Here is a 14,885-nt window from a genome sequence, read left to right as displayed (position 1 = left end):
AGAATGACAGGGGAGTGAGTCAACATAGAAGTAATTTTCCATATTATTGTTCCTATTTATAAGGGATCTGGTCTGTTTGGAGCACTGTCAGATGAAATTGCAAATACAACAGAGGATTTGGAGCCTTGTGAGAAGAAAGGACTGTGACTGTAATTGTCATAGTGAAAGCCTATGAGTTGATTCTACTGACACAAGGCCATATGAGAATGGGGTTTTTCAAAAGAGGGAAAGAAAAATAACTATTCCATTTCTATTTGTATTTATTACTGAGCTTCATTGCCAACCATTCATTTCAAACACGCACAAACAGGGCTAACGTTGAACACATGAAAACAATCAACACAGCCGTAGCCAGGCAAACATCACAATGGAAAATTGGGTCACTTTTGTTCCCTTCATGCCTGCTGTTTGTCAAGACACAAAGCCTTTATTCTGACAGATTCGTTATTATACTGTTTTTTGTTTTGTTTTGCAAACCTTGTATTTTTAAGAGGAAACGGTTTAAGCAGAAAAAATGTGCGACTGAAAAACAAATTGAAGTTTCGTGTCAGTCACTTAAACTGCCAGCATAAAGTCCAGTCACAAACATCTACAAGGTCAAAGGTGTCTGACCGCCACACATTATGTCAAACAAAGAATTAATATACGTATTTGATATATTCAATACATTGGCTTGTTTGTGAAATGCTGGAAACCGTTTACAAGAAGAATATTACCGCTCGTCTATAGCGAAAAAATCACATAAACTTTTGAAATTGGCCATTATTATGGCAGCAACAGGAATGCAACAAAAATATATATATATTTTAATATACATAACATTGCACAACTCATTTTACAGGTCGACCAAGTCGGGTCAAATGATAATAAGCTGCCGTTACCTTCTAATTTCACCATTTTTAAAATGACATCATCATTAGGAGAGAAACGAGTAAATTAAAATAAACACATTAAAATAAAATAATGTGAACAATAGAATAAAAGTCAGGCAATGATTTTCACAGGCAACTAGACTGAGAGAGCTCCCTGACTTTTTGAGTTTCTCAAGTAGACTCTTCATCTGATGACCAGTGGTCAGAAAGGACTGCTGTGTTTATGAGATTTCCTAACATAACTCTGAATACAGAGCATGGATAGACTGACCCTGAATGGCATCCACACCGGATGGGCCTGTGAAAGGGGGAGGGACTAGGGGGTCATCGCAGGTGTTGTGAGTACTTTTTATTATGAAGCTGTGGCTGTGCAGATGTTATAAAGCGTAATTGCTTTTGGGCGAGCACAGCTGTGGCAGCTTCAACTGTTAACCACATCTCAATGCCTCTAATATCAAGGTTATCCATTTACTGCAATTCCTCCTATCGAGCCAGCAATATAAATCTATAGCTCTAGCATTTGTTTACAGAGAGTGGACTTTATTATAAGCTTACTGTGTCAAGCAGTACTGTGATATCATGTAGAAAATCTGAAATATGGACTTAAACCCGCAGGCTGTGTTTGAATACTGAGGAAAGTCACCTGCTGATCTACTGTTTCATTGGCTCCCATTCCAGTGCTCCAGTTCCTATTTAAACCCATAAGCTATACTGGATACGGACACCCAAGCCTGGACCGACTGCTCGTGTTGTCTTACTTTCTCTGGTTTCGGTTTCAGTTTCAGCAATGGTCCACTTCATTCAAATCCCTCCTCTGTCTAAACTGGAGCGACACAATGCACGGTGTCTGGAATGAGGTCATGTGCCTGTCTTAATGTAGAGGTACACTGATATTCACTGTTATGCAAGTGTGGTTCTGTAGTCAATGGGGAAGTTTCTTATCTGACATCCATCAGCTGTAACACTCATGTCGATCATGAATTCAAAATGTAAAACTGATCTGGGGATAAAGTATACTTGGCACATAGTTAGGCTAATCCAAATAAACTGTGCAAAGATAATGATACTGATATGCATCATAGTGTAAAACTAAACCACATGCATATTCAAAACTCACTGCCATGATTCTAGGTGGTCTGATATTGCTAAAGTGCTCGGGGTGATTACAGTTACTGGCTCAAAACCAAAATGATTTCATTCCAAAGTACAGGCTCTATAATATTCCTGTCCTATAGATATGCCTCCGGTCCCTCTTTTAAAGCAATTCTTGTCTCCGTAAAAGTAAAAAAAAAAAGTAAAATCATCCTCAGTGTTTTGTCAAATGTATTTTTTATTATTATTATCGTGATTAATCGATTCTAACATAAAAGTTGTGTAATATGTGTGTAATTGGTGTATATATAATATTATATTTATATAGGCTATATATATATATATATATATATTATATATTATGTATGTGTGTGAATGCATATATATATATATATATATATATATATATATATATATATATATATATATATATATAAACAAACCTATTTTAGAATCGATTAATCGCGATTTGACAGTACTATTAAAATATATTATTCTGGAAAAAATTGTGACAAAATATATGTCAATACATCTTAAAATCTTGTATGTTTGTATATTTTGAAAGAAAAATATGAAAAAAAAAAACCATCTGAAAATATGCCTCTAAATATCTAACCCTAGGTATAAACAATAGCAATTGCGCCACCAATTACAGTTACAAACAAACACGTTTAATTTTTTGTTTTTGATAATCTGTGCAACATTTTTGCACTTCTTCAGAGTTATAAGAACATGAACATATGGTAAAAACATTTCAGCTAATGTCTGTTCTTTGCTTCATCTTCACAGCTAATGGAGGCCACAGCCGTGTCAGGACATGCAGCAGACGGGCTGTCTGATAGTGAACACGGGCCCAAAGGGAAGTATGAACCAGTCATACAAGTCTAGAATGTGAAATCTTTCTGTCACTCTCTCTCTCTTTCTGTGTCTCATTTTCTTTGGTTTTCTCTCTGTCCCTTTTTCTTCCTCTCTGACAATCCCTCTCTCCTACAAAGCCAACATTTCTCCACTCCTTCCCTCCATCCCAGAGAGAGATAAGACAGAGTGAAGTTTTGCTGACAGGCCCTGTTAAATATTTATCCTGGTGTGAAGAGAAAAGTGAGCAGAATGTTTTCTACATGTGCTTCTGTGGGTCTGCCTGTACTCACTCAGGTTCTCTGTCTTATGTTTCTTTATCTTTTTGTTTTTACACACTTCCATACTCATGCTTGTGTCACTTGTAAAAGAGAAAGATTCATGAGTAAAATACTTAATCAGGCCTACTGTTAAAAGCAGATACTCTGAAACGTTTAGTCAAGTGCCTTTGGAATTGGTGACTTGTAACTTGTAATGAAGTAGGCTAATAGCTATAAGGTATCTCTACTTTTACTTAAGCATGGTTTTCATTGGCCTATCAACTAAAGCATGAATAACAGATTAAATAATTAAATACGTGCTAAAACAAAGTAAAAGCTGTACAAAATAGAGCAGGGCGTGCCGCGTGACAATACAGACTGCCTGGTGCCAGTGTGAATGACAATAATGAGTCGGGACAATTATCAAAACTGTCACTGTGCTGCATCCTCATAAAAATCCTTTGCACGCATTAAGCCTTGCCAAATCAATTAAAATTTTCAAGGGCAAGACGCGAAATAGAACTCCATTCTACTCACGGTGTGAGAAATTTTGTGTGTGCACACATTCAAAGCACGTGCCCGGAAAGCTGCGTTTTAGATGGTGCGCAAATACTGAATTGAGCTCTCTTTCACTTCTAATTCAAACAAAATTATTTCAAAATGCCCGTCTTGGCGAGTATTCTTGAAAACATTGTCAGTTATGTCTTAAATGAACGTAAACAGGTGAGAAATAAAACACTGTGTCACTCACTACTCTGGACTAAACTACTTTTGTAAATGTAATAAGTATTAAATAATTTATATTTAATTTATACAATGAAGTATATATTTTACATTGTATTGCTTTATTTTTCTAACTGAATACTACTAGATCTACCTGAAAAGCACTGTTTATTTACTATTCATCTTTGTTCTGTTGTATTTATGCATTTATGTTGGCCAGTTGAATGTCAAATGGATCCAATTAATGTTCAATACTAGAAATTATTTGATTATGCAGCAATAAGCTTGTATACCTTAAAATGCATGCATTTTTGAACTTTGCTCATTTAAAACGCTAATCTATTTGAATAACAAAAGTACAAATAATAGAGGAAGTGACAAATATCATAATGAATTGGCCAAAAAAAATCCTATCGGTGCATCCCTAATGTTAAGGTTGCAAAACCCAACCCCAACCCTAATCACATGATTTACAAGGCTCTTGCATGTCTGACTTCTAAACCGCCCCCCCAACCACACCCTCCTTCACACCAGAAGTTAAAGTGTTCGTCAGAATCACTCCATTTCTCTTCTTTGCTTGCTTTGTTTTTCGCCTTTTAAAACATGAAAAACATGCGCTCTGATTTAAACAAACACACACAGATGGGCCACTGTTGTTACAGTGTGAGTGTTAGCCCTGGGCCACATGAACCAGCAACGCTGTACACAGATGCCACCTTTCCTGTGATCCACATCCCATTAAAGGAAGTCAGGCTGGTGCCCCAATCAACAGATCACCTTTTCAAAAGTGTCTTTGTTCCCTGAGCCACAACAGCTGGGAACAATTAACTGCCAGGCCCAGTACACAGCAGTAAGGGTTGCCAGTCAGTGTATTATAGTGCCTAGCATGGGAGCCTCAACGTCCATGCTGAAGTAGTAAATCAATCTACCTCAGTTTACTCCAAACTTCCGAATTCTTAAAGAAGCATTCATTCATTAGCTGACACACCTGTGTGGCTCACCTCGCACTTTGTTTGGCTTTAGATAACATTTCAGACAAATTGGATGTAAGGAACAAAGGTTTCTGAGACTTTTCCAAAGTCCTTGAATGCGAAACCCAAAAGCCTTTCTTGAAGTTTTCCCCTTGAAAAGCCTTACGGCTGACAGCAATAAAACATTGCAGTCTGACTTAAATCAATGGTGGACTGTCTTGAACCCCTTAAGTCCTTAAAAAAGGGAGGCCGGTTGAGAAATCAATTTGCAATTTACATGAGCGGCAGTGTGTTGAAAACAGGCTAAAAGCTGCAGCTGAGAAGGGCCGCTGGTAATTAGAGGCCTCTCACTACAAACGCTGCTGGATTGGCCAATCAATGGTGCTCGGGACAGTTCTGGCTATCTGCAAGACTGTCGCTCATATGCATGTGGTGGTCAATAAGCTGAAAGGTATCAACCAAGGAGAAACGACTACAGTTGAGTGTGTGAAAGCTTGTCTATAATGAGACTTCCCATGGAGAGAAATAGGGTGGAATACAGAAAGTGACAGAGAGAGAGAGAGAGAGAGAGAGAGAGAGAGAGAGAGAGAGAGAGAGAGAGAGAGAGAGAGAGAGAGAGGGACAGGGGGAGAGGGGGAGAGAGGGAGAGAGAAAGAGAAAGAGAAAGAGAGAGAGAGAGAGAGAGAGAGAGAGAGGGACAGGGACAGGGGGAGAGGGGGAGAGAGGGAGAGAGAAAGAGAGAGAGAGAGAGAGAGAGAGAGAGAGAGAGAGAGAGAGAGAGAGAGAGAGAGAGAGAGAGAGAGAGAGAGAGAGAGAGAGAGAGAATACTCGATGTGAAAGGATAAAGGTTTTTTTGAAAATCCTTTAGAAAAATCTAATGGACCTTGAGTTTGGAAATAAAGTAAAAAAAAAAAGTATGCATAATTTGAAAAGCAGAATCAATATTCTAAATATTTATTCTAATAATATATATTTAATTACAATTGCATTGAAAATTGAAAACTACATTTCGAAAGTGCTAAGTAATTCTATAATGCTGCCATGATTTCCTCTCTTTCTCTAAAAGTTCAGAGACACAAATGTATATCCCTGCATGTCATGTACGGAGCAGTGGAGTTGAAGGGAGATTCTCTGATTTTGCTTTCTTTTTCAGGAATAAAAAAAGAAAGGCTGGCAGAAAAGGAGCAGATTTAAATGGTTAAATGCTGGAAAAAAAGCAACGAGGGGACAAAAGGACCATTGTGATATGCAGAAGTCTCCCCGGAAAGGAGAGAGAGGAAAGAAAGGCACCACTCGCCGGTTCCCTCTCTCCATTGTGAGTGGACGGAGTGCAGCCACGCATGACAGATGTCCTGCCCATTGTCCCCCATCAGCCTCCTCTCTGCCTCCTGGCCCTACTGGAATTCCAAGGTTCTGCGTGCGTGAGAGTGTGCGCCTATGCATGAGCGTGTGAGTCAAAGCGTGTTGCCTTGAGTCCGTGTGGAGCCGTGTGTGAGTGTGAGGGGGGGGCGGGGCATGAATAGGGGCTCCAAAGTCAGGAGTGCCAAAGTTAGCTAAACTACTCAATACAACTCCCACGGTCCTGTCACTCAAATGCACAAGCACACACGAGAACGTGCTGCGGCGCACTTTCACAGACTTAATGCGCACACAAATCAAAAGGCTTCATCGCAGACTCAGATGAAGACATCTACGTACTGATAAAAGCTATTACACACTTCACTACAACAACAATCATCTAAGTAAGCAGTAATATTTAAACAGCAAGCTGCTAAAGTGTTGCTATATTAGGACAGGATGGGACGCTGCAGGGATGCACTGCAGTCTCTGTTAAAAAGACACACCATGTGGTATCTCTTCAAAAGCAGCCCGTCAGCTGTCAGTCAGCAGGCCACAGCACCGGTGGGCACAATAGAGATGCAATTAGTGAAGGGGAGGATAACAGTTATTCTTGCATCTTAAAGACCACGCTACAACACTTTTTCTCCATTTTCACTGGCTATATTTAACTAAATAATTGAAATGTGCCATAAAGATACCATACACTAGTGGCATCATCATATAGCAAAAAAAAAAACTTCCCAAATTTTTGGTGCTTTTAATACACTACAGTTCAAGGGTTTGGGGTCAGAAAATGTGTTTGTATTTTTATTTTATTTTTCAATAAATTAATACTTTAATTCAGCAAGGATACATTAAACTGATCAAAAGTGACCGTAACAACTTTTACAATGTTACAAAACATTTCTATTTTTACATTAATTCTGTTCTTTTGAACTTTCTAGTCATCAAAGAATCCTGTAAACAAATTCTGCATCTCAGTTTCCACAAAAATGTTAAGCAGCACAATAATAATAAACATATTTCTTGCACAGCAAATCAGCATATTAGGCTGATTTCTGAAGGATCATGTGACACCGAAGACTAGAGTTATGATGCTGAAAATTCAGCTTTGACATTACAGGAAAAATTACATTATAAAATATATTTAAATTGAAAACTGTTATTTTAAATGTTAAAATATTTCACACTATTACTGCATGTTTAGAATTATTATTATTATTATTATTATTTTTTTTTTTTTTTTAAATCTTACCAACCCCACATTTTTGAATGGTTGAGGGAAAAGTGAAAATAGCTGATCAAAACCATGAATGTAATTTAAAGCTAAGTGTGTAATTTCTTTCTCCTATCACGGTTTAATATGCAGTGACAAGTATTTGTGGGAGGATTTCCCTGAAAACTGTAAACAAGTTGGACCTGTGGTGTTAATTATACTGTTCTAACAAGGATTAAACATTCATCAGTGACTGTTAAGTTTAACTGCCCACTGCATCCAAGATCATGTGTTCTATTCCAGCGCTGCGGACCTCGAAAGAGACAAAGACTAATGGACGGAACAAAGACAGGTCACACACACATCCTTTAAGACATGTCACAGACTTTCTCAGAAGATCTCTACCTCGTGACTTATGAAGGAGGCACATTAATACTATAAACTAGTAATTAAAAAACAGGATATTATTTAAAAAATGCTGTTCAGTGGTACAGATTTTGTTATCTCTTGTAGTCTTTCTCACTTGACTTGCAGTGAGGAAAGTGTGCAATTCATGATGAATTATTGGAAAACTTCACCTCTATTGATTTCAGATCAATAGATCAATGCGGGGGGAGCCCACATGCATCTCTAATATTTGTTAAGGACCCTGGCTGTTTGTTGGCTTTTGTAATGTACTAGTAAACATTCTGTAGGGTGTTTTTAGGGGGATGAATATAATATAATACATTAGGTACAATATGGTACAAAATAAAATAAAACAAAAAGAAAGTCCTGTAATATGTAAATATAGAGAATATTGCTAAATATGATTATAATTTAAAATAACCATTTTCTATTTGAATATATTTTAAATGTATTTGTTTTCCTGTGATGGTAAAGCTGCATTATTCCAGTATTCAGTGTCACATACATAATTCTTCAGTCAATATTATAATATGCTGATTTAGTGCTCAAAAAACATTTCTTCTTACTATCAATGTTACAGTTGTGCTGCTCAGAAAGTTCCAAAGAACTACAATACAATATATATATATATATATATATATATACAAATTATTTTAGTTTTTTTATCTCACTGACCAGATTACTGACCTCACAAATAACCCTCAAATCGAAACAACACATACAAATTGTGTACAGTAAACCCCTTCGCAGGCTGCTGACCCCGTGTGCCCTGGCATGCGCGCGTGCCTGTGTGCATGTGCCCGTGCATGTGTGTTTAAATGAATGCATGTAAACGTTTAGCCCTGTGCGCAGCGCACCATGCCTCCCAGCACGGGCTTAGGTGACCCCAGTCAAAATCAATCAGCCTAGCACAATGGGACGAGGAGCACAGGGAAAAAGCTTGGGTCAGTGACGCGTTTAATTCTCCAGCCATATTGTCATTGTTCCAGCAGATCGGCCTTTTCTTTACAGGCACGTAAGCCGGTACTTTTGCACCTTTGCCGTGCTGCAATTATGAGTGCTCCTCAATGCATGAGACACTGAGATGAGTGGATTAACTATGTGCGGGAAATAAATCTAATCTGCCATCCACGGCCTTGAAAATCGAATCGCTATTAGGAACATGTATTGCAGGCACCCACTTTGATGGAGGTGGTAATTGGTATACATTTTTATTCAGCATGTCAACAAAGAAATATATTTCCAGGAAGATGGGTTATAATTCAACGTTTTGTTCAACTTTATAAACTAAGTGACTTCTGAATTGAAAACCTACAGGTTTGTAAGAGCATTTGTGTAGAAAATGTATGTACTTGTCTCTCTCATATATAATATACAACATGTAAACAATATTTCGGTAAATAATCTCATGTACCTCAGAGCTACAATGCTAACATGCTAGGAGGAGGGTTATTAGAAGTGTGAAAGCCTGTCATTCTGGTTCCAAGATAAGCTTTATCAGTGGTCCACAAAGTTCTACAGCAATCGCCACACCTTTTCTCTTACTCATGTGGCATTGACCACAACAGGTTTTTCCTGAAATGTCTACCACAAATTATAGAGGTAATATGGTTTGTTTTGAATAGGTGCTGAGTGAGCTGTATAGCAGTTTAACTTAATTGTAATAGAAGCTGTAGAATGTTGTCGCTTTGTCACCTGTCAAAAGATAATTAACTTCACAGAAGAAACTCTAAACATAAATGCTAATAAATTCTAAAATCCAGGTTCTACACTGCAGCACACATGTTTACATGCATAGGCTAATTATAATCAAGCCACAGCAGGTTTTTGCATAGTCAAGCTAGTCTCTGTCCAAATATATACGACAAAATGCATAAAATTCAGTCAGATTAATGCGTATTATACAGTAGCCTATGCTGGTTTAAGCCAAATGTAACCAGCAGTTCTCAATATTTTTGATTTCTGGACCCCTGTTGTCAGTCAAAGACATTATTTGAAGGCACCCAACATATTCAAACTTTTCTATTTTCATAAACTAGGAGTGGAACAATATTTATATATTTTAATAATTGAACTCCAGAAAATTCCAGAACTTTCATTAACTGAACGTTCTACAGCATTTACACTGTTTATGATCAGTATATATTGTTTTACTCTATAGCAATTTATCAGCCATTTCTACCCAATAAAATATATTAGAGCTTGAGATAACTAGAAAAAGATATATATTTTAAACATTTTAAGATTTTATTAATTTCCAATGATTTAAAAAAAAAAGTCCTCATACATTCATAAAAATGACAGTTGTTAAGGGGGCAAATTAAAATATAAGAAATATGATGAAATATCTTAATTTTGAGCTATTTTAGGTTTGTCTATATTAATTATGTCAACATACAGTGGTAGAGGTGAGAGGTAGCAGGGAAAGAGAAGGTGAGGGAGCATGGAAGCCATTAAAACTGACAGGTGAGGTGGCAGTGATGTGCCTCAGTGTCCTTCATCACACAGACCTTCACCTACGAGCATCACTGAACTAGACATCAGGTTCACTGTCACAGCGATTCTGATATAATACTAGTGGAGATGGCTGAGAGACTCAGTCTTCACTTATAACATCACGTTTCCGACACAACTTAAACTGCCCGATGTAAAACAGCAACAAAAGAGATTTACTTTTCTCTTACTCACTTAAGCATGAGACTGTGACTCTTAGAGTTTCATTGTTTCACTCTTGATTTTAGTCCCCTCCAACACTCCACTGGGTCAAGTGATGGGTCATGGGTTAACAGGATTTCAGCTCAGAAGGGTGTGCGGTGTCTCCTCTCGCAGGCTGAATCTGTACACAGGAAGTCACAAATGGAGAAGGAGCCTTCATTTCACATGCATTTCAAAAGATGGTCTCTAATACTGGCATGAATGAGATACACAAAAGCAGAGTGTTACAAGTACCTTATTTTTAGCAGGCGAGGCCATTCGTAACTTGAATGTGCGAGGCTTCTGGTGTCATTCGTTTCTAGTTATTTTTAGCTGTACAAAACAACTCATTATGCCGCTTGACATTGGAATTTTTTAATGTATTGTCGTAATTATAAACACCGGTTTGTGGCGCAAATAGTTTTACAGTTTACTGCACTTTGTTTATTGTTAGTAATTAGTGGCTTATGTATTGGAAGTCTCACACATTCACAGAAAATAGCTTACTTCAGCGTAGCAAAATGAGGTGGATAGAACCCGTAGAAATCATAAGATCTGAAATCAGAATCGATAACATGAAAGTGCTTGTATGAGACTACAACAAGTGAACAACCATTGCTGTGTTCGAAATCACATACTGTAGAGTAGGCACGACATTTGGTTTGAAACTTGCTTTGCGAGCATTAAAAAAAATGTTCTATATAGTATGAAAGTGAGTAGAACAAATTCAACTCTGACATACTACATCCGCCATGTTTTCATGGTCATGTGACCTATGGCATCCGTTGCAACGCTTCACTGCCATTTACAAATCCTCTCCTGGTCTCATGGGATAGTAAAGTGCCCACTGGATGCACACTTCAGAATCTCGCCGTTAATAGCAGGTCATCCAGGTACTTTCCATCCACTGTTTTATCAATACAGGCGTACTACTTAGCTCGCATACTGTATAGTTAGGAAACCGGCATATTCGAATGCAGGGAATGTCTGTCTTCTCCGAATCACTTCATTTCTGTCCCTAAGATGTGACCTTGGGATGCACTAGCTCTTCATTGAGGGGGCGGAGCTTTGTGAGTCTGTTCATTTGCGAGATCATTTGAACCTGAGACAATAGTTCAGCTGCTCATTGCATGTGGAATATGTGTGCCAAGCAACGTGGCCCCCACCCCGGCCAAATGAGTCAAGGCCTTTTCTTTGCAAGCCAAAGCTTTGTCCGCATTTTATGATCTTGTTACAAGTCATTTTCATCTATCTGACCCCTTCGGTGGACCCCTGGACCACCATGCCTCCCCGTTTTTCAATAAATCTTTCTGCCTGATCCGAGCCAGAGATCATCGCCGTTTCATTTACACAATCCAACCCAAAGGTTTTTTACCCGCTGGACCGGGGGAGAGAGCGAGAAGGGTGAAAGGTGAGAACGGAACAGGAGGAGATGACAGAAAAGGAAGGGTGTGAGTTTAGGGAGGAAAGGAGGAGGAGATGTTATAAGCGAGCCTCGAGGTGCTGTTATGATAGGAGCCGTTCTCGCTTGGCCAGCGTGCGCGATGCAGTGCGTTCGCTGGACCGCAGGCTTCGCCAAGAAAGGGCCCCATTCAGCAGGCTTCACCCAGATGCTCGCCTCAGCTCCACACTCCTCCAGGCTATGGCAGAGAGCAGGGGAGCGAAGAGGGGCCACCACAGGAAAAAGAGATCGGAATCTGATATCCCATCATTAACAGACCAAATAAATGGAGAAAAAAAGGCCCAGCTAAACTATTGACCTCAGTTACAGTGTTTATTGGCAGGAACATTAGCAACAAAGGTGTAATTAGCTCACAGCTCTGGCCATGAAACAGCATCTGGAGAGAAGCCAATGAAACTACTCCAGGCTCTAAAACATGTTTACTTGAAAAAGAAGCCATATCTTTTTTCAGGGCTGCCTGAACACATAAAAGATGCAACAATAATGTTTTCTTTTGGACAACTGGAAAACTGAAAAAGTTTAATTTTATTGACTTTTATTAAAGTTAATATTAAACATAATTGGGTCAATGGCGCTCTATTTGTCTCAATCTGAAAATTAATTTTTAAATGACATGCTCATCATAGAAGAGGTTCATTTTTACTTTCTGGACTAAAATTCATTTTGAGCTTTTGGGGGTCATAAAGTAAAAATTGTCAGGGTGATACAATGTCCTGATGTCATCATAATGAAGAAAAGAAAACATAAAAATAACATTCTTAAAAATACACTATGTATCTTGCCCTCTAGCGGTTAAATAACAAAACTGCATGCATTTTGCAGAAAGAACATTGTTTTGGTTGTGATTCGGCTCTGCGTGACTGTGCGGATGAATAATTTCGCGGCACCGGTGTAGATGGAAAAGAAGGCCCTGTCCCAAATGGCACACTCCGGACTTGTGGACTTCCTCAGAGTCCACACTTTGGTGACGTCATGTAGTGCAGACCTATAGGGCCCTTGGCGTGAGTGCACGAGGGCGCATTGAGAGGTATTTTTGGGACAGACTCGATCGCCACGCCGGAAATAGGAAGACGGTCCGGTTGTTGTTTAAATATTATATTTCTACATTTACATATGACTCAGTAAAGCCCTGACATTCGTTTATATTTATTTAATTAAGCATAATGCGATCGTAGCCTATTATTCAGTGCGCTATTTATGTTTATATTAAATATAAATATATATTTATATTTATGTTTGAGACATCAACCACTGGTTGATGACCATAATGTTTGTATAAACTGTAGGTAATAACTGGCAAAATGTACACATAGGTTATAAAAATAATGATATTTACACTTAAATATTTTCTTCTCATCCATGTTAACATGAGTCAAAGCTCCTCCCATTCGTTGTCTGATTGGCCTTTCGCAAATTCGCAAGGATTCCTGGGTAGTTAAAGTGCGTGAAGCCTGCATCCATGCGGGCTTCGCGGAAGACCGCTTCAAGGGTACAAAGGGGGCGCTGCTGAGCACACTTCAGAGCGTTAAAATGATGAATGGGACGGCCTACGGACTCGTAGACTCAGCGAGCACGCGCAATTTAAGTCCACGAGACCGAAAGTCCACATCAAGTGCGCCATTTGGGACAGGGCCGAAGGATCTCGAGCTGACCAGTTGAAGACGTTACTTTAGCTATACTTATCAATAGACACTTGAAAATTATTTCCAGCACAGGCACAGCGCTACAACAACCATAATGAAATCACCCAATATATATTACGGTCCGTGTACGTTTTGATAGTTTGTTTTTTCGTTTGAACCAAAAAACTAAATAACGAGAAAACACCTTATTTTCGTTTGTCGTTTGAAACCAAAAACAAAGAAACGGTCAAAAAAGAGCCGTTCTCCCGTTTTTGGTTTCTAAATCCAAAAACGAAAAACGACTAAACCAAATACAAATAACGGTCCGATTTTGGTTTTTGGAAATTCCTTTTTTCATTTCTCCGTTTGAAGATCGCCTTAAAAGAAAGATAGGTTGGCCACGTGACCCGAAAATAATAGTAAATATAGCCTATTAAAATAAAAGCCAAAGCTTTTAGAGCGGTCATAATATGCAGCACCAACGTTATATACCAGAGTAACGTTGGAAGAAGAAAAAAAAAATCAATAAATAAATAGACTTATATAAACCTGCACCGAAAAAAATATGTTAGCAACAGCTAGTAGCCTAGTTTATTACAGTGGTTTAATATCGTGCCTATACACGTAGGCTACACATCACCACTTTTAATGAGCGCATTGTTTGGTTCAATACAGTTGGTAATATAGGTTAAGAACTTATTGTGTACGTGCAGAGTTGTTACTGTTAGCGCTATATTATATAATTAAATTAATATTTATTGTGGTTTCCACCGTAAGGGTGGGAAAATAACAAAATATTCAGACGCCTACCGTAGGCTACGGTGACGCATTGCTGTCACATAAATATAGTTTTTTTTTCCGCTCAATTATGTCATAATAACGAGATCTTATGTTGTTAAAACGACATCTTTTTCTCGTAATAACGAGATGCTATGTCGTTCAAACGTCATATTTTCTTGGCCTTATAAGGACATGTGTATTCATGTATAAAATATGCCTTTATCCACATAAAACTGATAGCCAATCATGTCTTTATCATACATCTACGTTCAGAAAGCTGAAGAAATAGCAGCACCCAATAGACATTCATGTTAAAAGATCAAATTATGTACACACCTTATTAATAGCAGATGAGCCCAGAATACGAACATTGCGTTTAATTGCACATAAAGCGTACCTCCCAAAGAAAATCCTTATAATAAAGAAAAAGCTTGGCTTGGCTACTTCAGTGATAGGCTACATATCTAATGCTGTACACACCTTATTAATAAACTATCCTACAGAAAAGCAGACGAGCCCAGAATATGAACACAATGCATTTAATTACACATTAAGCGTTTAGAAACCCTTTATTATAAAGAAAATAAAG

The 14,885-nt window shown here is 38.3% G+C and overlaps 1 protein-coding gene across 3 annotated transcripts in view; it reads right to left on the bottom strand.

Moving 5' to 3' along the window:
* Window positions 1-14,885, bottom strand: part of fignl2 (fidgetin like 2) — a 51,569-nt gene that overhangs the window by 35,607 nt on the left and 1,077 nt on the right. For 2 of the 3 annotated variants that reach the window (XM_079588139.1, XM_079588141.1), the window contains exon 2: window positions 10,427-10,574. The gene's annotated coding sequence lies outside the window, so the exon portion shown is untranslated. Of the gene's footprint in view, window positions 1-10,426; window positions 10,575-10,687; window positions 10,766-10,939; window positions 11,219-14,885 lie in introns of those variants that run through there. The other variant, XM_079588140.1, reaches the window with a different exon arrangement.

Source organism: Phoxinus phoxinus (genome assembly GCF_949152265.1).
Source record: "Phoxinus phoxinus genome assembly, chromosome: 18".
Lineage (NCBI taxonomy): Eukaryota > Metazoa > Chordata > Actinopteri > Cypriniformes > Leuciscidae > Phoxinus > Phoxinus phoxinus.
The sequence above is the reverse complement of the archived record's forward strand: the minus strand, read 5'-3'. Positions and strand labels throughout refer to the sequence as shown.